The sequence below is a fragment of the Trichechus manatus genome, unplaced genomic scaffold (genome assembly GCF_000243295.1).
Source record: "Trichechus manatus latirostris isolate Lorelei unplaced genomic scaffold, TriManLat1.0 scaffold00022, whole genome shotgun sequence".
Classification (NCBI taxonomy): Eukaryota; Metazoa; Chordata; class Mammalia; order Sirenia; family Trichechidae; genus Trichechus; species Trichechus manatus.
Window position 1 is genome coordinate 14,865,073 of NW_004443958.1, and position 6,612 is coordinate 14,871,684.

Consider the following 6,612-nt stretch of genomic DNA (forward strand, 5'->3'; position numbering starts at 1 on the left):
AACTAGGTTCTCAAAGCCAACACTGGGCCTACCCATTGCTGACTCTGTCCCTCCTCCTCCAGCTCCTCACTTGGGAATATTCCATGAGTCTGTGCCATGTGATTCATCTTCCCCCACATGAGTAATAACTCCAGTAAGGGGAGAGTCAGAAATGTCCTGACAGGAAGGCCAGGCCACCTGCCAGAGGAACCTTCCACTTTTTTCCTCTCACACCCCTTCTCTGCTTCCCTTTTCCTCCTAAAGGGCAAATCTGAAGGTAGGTGTTCAGGTTAGTCACCCAAGCTAAGTCGTTTTGACTTGTTAACAGTAAACAACTCTCCATCCTGACTCTCCGTGACCGATACACAAGTGTGTTGTTTCCACATCGCTTTCTGAAACCTCCCTCCAGAACCCTCAAGGCAGCAGTGCACACGGTCAGTGTTCACAGAGGCTGGACAGGTGATCTGAGGAAGTCGGACAATGGCTCTAGAGGTACCCAAACCAGGTTAGACACTCAGCCTCTCTACTTTCTTGCACTGGGATATCGACCAAGTGATTCAATGAGCCTCTGTTTCTCCTCTGTAAAATGGGTTATTGGATTGTTGTGGAGATTAAAACATATCATGCAAGTTAAGGGCTTACACCTACAATGGGGCCTGGCAGAGAGTAAGTGATTTTAAACGACCACTTACATTGAGGTATGTGTGTGTGTGTGTGTGTGTGTTTTATTCCCTCACTCACTCATTCATATATACAGGTAGTCCCCGATTTACAACATAATTAACAGGAATCACACTTACTACCATCCTGTTTTTTTTATGATTTGTCTATTTTTTATGTATGTATTTAAAATATATCTGTAAGTTGACATGTAATGTTTCTAGCCCCCAAAGACAAATAAAGATCAGATTTATAAAGATACTGATAATAAAAGGCAACAATAATGAAAGGTAAAAAAAAATGAGGTATTCACCTTCAGTAAGAACCAACTTATAACAGAATTGTCGGAACAAAACCCCATCGTAAGTCCAGGACTACTTGTACATTCAACAAACATCTCTTGCCTGCTAAGTGCCTGGCCTGATTCTAGGTGCTGGATATAACAACACTGAACAAAACTGATAAAATCTCTTCTCCTAAGTTCTAGAGTAGGACACAGAGAAGAAACAAACATACTACGAGAAGTGAAGAAAAATAAAGCATGGTAAGAGAATGAAGAGTGCTGAAAGGGCCCAGGTGCCGACTTAGATAGAGGGGCCAGGAGAAGTCTCTGATAAGGTGGCATTTGAGTGGAGACTGAGAGGAGGGAGGGAGCCACGTAGATGTCTGGGGAGGAGCCTTCCGGGCAGAGAGAACAGAAAGCGCAAAGGCGGAGGGGCTACTGGGCTGTTGAGGACAATAAGGAGGCCAAATGGCCAGAGCAGAGGAAGCAAAAAGGACCATGATAGAGGTCAGAGTTAGCTGAGGGCAGACCACATGGAACTTCCAGATTAAGGAGTCTGGGTTTTCTTCTGAGTGACATGGGAAGCCATTGGAGATTTCTGGGCAGAAGAATGACATGCTCTCAATCATTATTTTTCAATACACTTGAATTTTTAGAGTAGTTTTCGGTTTACAGAAAAATCAAGCAGAAAGGACAGGGAGTTCCATATACTCCCTCTCTCCCCACGTATACGTATACGATTTCCCCTATTTTTAACATCTTGCATTAGTGGTGTATATTTGTTACAATTTGTGGCCATTATCGATGCATGATTAACTAAATTCATAGTTTGTATTAGAGTTCATTCTTCCTGTTCTATGTGTTTTGACAAACGCATGATATCATGTTGTTAGGTGCTGTCGAGTCGATTCCAACTCATAGCCACTCCATGTGACAGAGTAGAACTGCCCCATAGGGTTTTCTAGGCTGTAATCTAGATAGAGGAAGCTGATAGCCAGGTCTTTCTCCTGTGGAGCCACTGGGTGGATTCAAACCACCAAACTTTTGGTTAGCAGCTGAGCAACTAACCATTGCACCACCAGGGCCATTAAATTATATTGTTAAGGAATCACTCTGGGTACGGCATGGAGAAGAGACTGGAGGAGCCAAGTGCAGAAGCAAGAAGAGGAGTTAAGAGGCTATAGCCACAATTCATCTGGAGGTCATGGTTGTTAAGACTAGAGTGGTAGTAGAAGGAATGGTGAAGGGTCATCTGATAAGGATAATTTTTGAAGACAGAGCTGACTGCAGTTGTTGATGGGATAGGTGTCGGGTATAAAATACAGAACTCAAGGCTGACAGTTAGGTTTTTGACCTGAGGATCTCTAGAATGGAACTCATTTACTGAGATGGGGAAGGCTACAGGAGTAGTTTTGGGGGGGGGAAATCAAGAGTTCATTTAGTCTGCAAAAGCATCTTTGAGACTCTCTCTTGCACCAGGCATCGTACTCAGCACTAGGAACACAGTGGTGACTCAGCAGAAACATGCTCCACGCTCATGAAATTCAAGCAGTAAAAATGGGCAACATTTATGGAGTCCTTCCCTGGAGTTAGGCACCATGCAAAGTATTTTTTGTGTATTACTATTTAATGACGCATACTGTCTGATGGAAGAGACAACTATTAAACAAATAATTACTCAAACATTTATTGAATTATGAGTGAAAAAGTACAGGGCACATTCTAGGGTATAGTTTGGGAGATCTTCTCCCCTAGTTTCTTAAAACAAAACAAAAAACCCAAACCAATTACCCTGCAGTCTATTCTGACTTATGGTGACTCCACGTGTGTCAGAGTAGAACTGTGCTCCACATGGTTTTCAATGGCTGATTTTTTTGGAAGTAGATCATCAGGTCTTTCTTCCAAGGAGCCTCTGGATGAACTTGAACCTCCAACTTCTTGGTTAGCAGTGAGTGCATTAAATATTTACACCAACCACGGACTCCCTAGGCTTTTTTTTTTTTTGTGGGGGGGAGCAATTTCTACACTCATTTCTGTGGTCTCCATGGATGAAAAAACAGATCTGAGCTGCTTCAATAGGGGACCCTCAGTGGACTTCTCCTTGGCCATGTGCTCTGGCAGCAGTTCTGTCTGTACCAGCCCAAGCCACAGAGACACGTAGCTGACCCCATGGCACTGCAGCTCAATCAGCAGTCAGTCTGTCACATGCAGTTTTGCCCGTACCACAGGGGCATTGAAGACATATTGCACCTCCCTGATGGAGGAGATGACCATGATGAGCCCCCAGCCAGCTGGTACCATCAGCTGTGCCCCATACACAGAGCACAAGTAGTGGCCTCTGAGTCCAATGTTGTTGATGTCATCCCATATGGTGGCAGGGCTTTCCTAGAATGCATTCTCCTTGTAGTTGAGGATCACCTGGATCCTAGCACAGGTGTTGTTGACCAGCACATGCAGACGTTCATGCTGCTTCCGGTCCATCTGCTCAAACAGACTTCACACTTCCCTTTCCTGGCTTGAATCACACATCACTGGCACGCAGGATTGTGCCTCCTGAGTGGTGGCCTAAAGTGTGCCCAAATGGCAGCTGGAAATTCTAGCCTGACTCAGAAGAGGATGTGGAACAAGGGATATCATTGCAGATGCCAGATGGATCTTGGCTGAAAGCAGAGAATACCAGAAAAATATTTTATTAACTGTGTGAAGACATTTGACTGTGTGGATCATAACAAACTGTGGATAACATTGCAAAGCATAAGAATACCAGAACACATGATTGTGCTCATGTGGACATGTACATGTACATAGACCAAGAGGCAGTTGTTTGAACATAGCAAGTTGATACTGCATGGTTTAAAATCAGGAAAGGTGTGTGTCAGGGTTGTATCCTTTCACCATGCTTATTCAATCTGTATGCTGAGCAAATAATCCAAGAAGCTGGACTATACGAAGAAGAACAACGCATCAGGTTTGGAGGAAGACTCGTTAACAACCTGCGTTATGCAGATAACACAACCTTGTTTGCTGAAAGTGAAGAGAACTTGAAGCACTTACTGATGAAGATCAAAGACTACAGCCTTCAGCATGGATTACACCTCAACATAAGGAAAACAAAAATCCTTACAAATGGACCAATAAGCAACATCATGATAAATGAAGAAAATACTGACATTGTCAAGGATCATTTTACTTGGATCCACAGTCAATGCCCACGGAAGCAGCAGTCAGGAAATCAAACGACGTATTTCATTGGGCAAATCTGCTGCAAAAGACCTCTTTAAAGTATTAAAAAGCAAAGATGTCACTTTAAGGACTAAGGTATGCCTGTCTCAAGCCATGGTATTTTCAATCACCTCACATGCATTTGAAAGCTGGACAATAAATAAGGAAGACCAACGAAGAATTGATGTCTTTGAATTATGGTGTTGGTGAAGAATAGTGAATATACCATGGACTGCAGAAGGACGAACAAATCTGTCTTCAAAAAAGTACAGCCAGAATGCTCTTTAGAAGCATGGATGGCAAGACTTCGTCTCACATACTTTAGGCATGTTATCAGTCCCTGGAGAAGGATATCATGCTTGGTAAAGTAGAGGGTCAGTAAAAAAGAGGAAGACCCTCAACAAGATGGATTGATACAGTGGCTGAACAATGGGCTCAGACACAACAATGATTGTGAGGATGGTGCAGGACCAGGCAGTGTTTCATTCTTTTGTACATAGGGTCACTATGTGTCAGAATCGACTCAACAGCACCTAACAACGCAGCTACTGGGCTGGAATGAAGGAGAGGTATTTTTGAGGGTATGGCCATCACAGAAAGACTTCCTGTCATGCTCAGATTCGAGACCACCCATAATTTTGATAGTGGGGATGACCACCTGCCTAAGTTCCAGCCTGCCATGCTCAGCCCCATTCTCACACCACTGCTCAGGCCATTACCCCAGTATGGCAGGCCATCCCTTCTCCTCCATACCTGTCCATCCCAATTGTATCAATTCTACAAGAAACATCTAAACTCCAGACAGCAATAACTTCTCCCTCTGACCACCACACTTCTACATGGGCTCCAGCTTACCTCTCCAAACCCATTTAGATATATTCCATTCAGCATCTGATCATGTCTTGTCTTGTACTATTCTGAAATTTATCCTATGTATGAGTGTTTAAGGAGCCCCGGTGGTGCAGTGGTTAAGCACTTGGCTGTTAACTGAAAGGTCAGTGGTTTAAACCTATCAGCCTCTCTGAGGGAGAACTATGTGGCAGTCTGCTTCCATAAAGATTTACAGCCTTGGAAACTCTGTGGGGCAGTTCTACTCTGTCCTATAGGGTCACTATGAATCGGAATCAACTCAACAGCAGTGGGTTTGGTGGGTATGAGTGCTTACTGCCCAGTAAGACAACAAACTCCTTGAAGGCAGGGTCAATGCCTTGTTCTGCTTGTATGCCCCAAATATGACATATCACAACACAATGTGCTCAGGGCTGAGATCATTCAGGAGACTGCAAGCTGAAGACAGTGACAACCTCAACAGAGGACGTCAGAATCTAGCTCTCCACTCTGAAGGGAAAGAAAGGCATCTTGTCAGTGTCCAGGGAAGTTCAGCCTGACTCGGACTAACCAACATAGTCATGAGGCTGAGAAGCCTACCTAAAAGTCAGTTTATTAATATCCAGTGGGAAAAAGAAATACACTAAAACATTCAGGTTGGCGTGGTCTGAGTTGGCATGATTCCTTCCCTTGAGCCAAGTCACAGGGAGAGCCAAGTCATGATTGGAAACCATTTTATTTTTATTGCTATGAGAAGTCATTTTTGCAGAAACCAGAAAATAATTGAGCTCCTTATGACATACTACGGTTTCTGGGAGAGGAATCATGGAGTATAAATTGCCATTTATAACTAATGGAGTGATTTCTCCAACCTGGGTGAAATTTATGGCACTTCCCATGTATTTTACAGGGTCCAGATCTCCCACTGGCTGAAACTGTTATACCACCCACTAGAGCTTATCAGATTAGCCTCTTTAGGCTGAAAAAGATGCCCAAGAAATGATTTTCATGCATAGAAGGGCTCTTCCTGCACTAGGAATAGCCCAAAGAGACTAATTTAGATTTTTCTTCTCTTCTTTGTGTATTTTGGGAGGAAATCCACCACTCAAGAAGGGGAAATTAAGGACAAGAATGTTCTAGAGTCAATTTTTATCTAGAGATAAAATTTTTCAGACAGGTAGTTTCACAGACTAGTGGACATACCTTAAAATTAGCAACATCAAGAAACATTAGTAGCATTTGGAAACCATGAGGATCCCAGATATGGCCACAAGAAAGTGAAGATTCAACCAGAAAAGCGTGTACTAAGTGTCTAGAACTGTTCAGGACAAGTCACGCTCTCTCTGCATAGCCCTTCACAGTTGAGAAAGTGCATTCACAAAGACATGAGAGGGAAAGAAAACTCACATGTGGGTGCCAGACTGTCACTTAACCTTTTACATGTGTCAACACACATGCAGCTTACAGTGAATGACCCAGTCGACTATGAGTTTTGTTTTACAGACGAAGAAGCCGAAGCTCAGTGAAGCTGGGTGGGTTGCTTACTGTCAACCAGTCTGGAGGGACAGAGTCAGCAACTTAACTCAATGTTATTGACTCCACCACTAAGCTTCTCTCATAACCCCATTCTGTGGTCACTC

The 6,612-nt window shown here is 43.5% G+C and overlaps 1 pseudogene; it reads right to left on the reverse strand.

Moving 5' to 3' along the window:
• Nucleotides 1–2,887: 2,887 nt before the first annotated feature.
• LOC101360046 (dehydrogenase/reductase SDR family member 1 pseudogene) overlaps nucleotides 2,888–6,612 on the reverse strand; it is a 9,466-nt pseudogene continuing 5,741 nt past the window's right edge.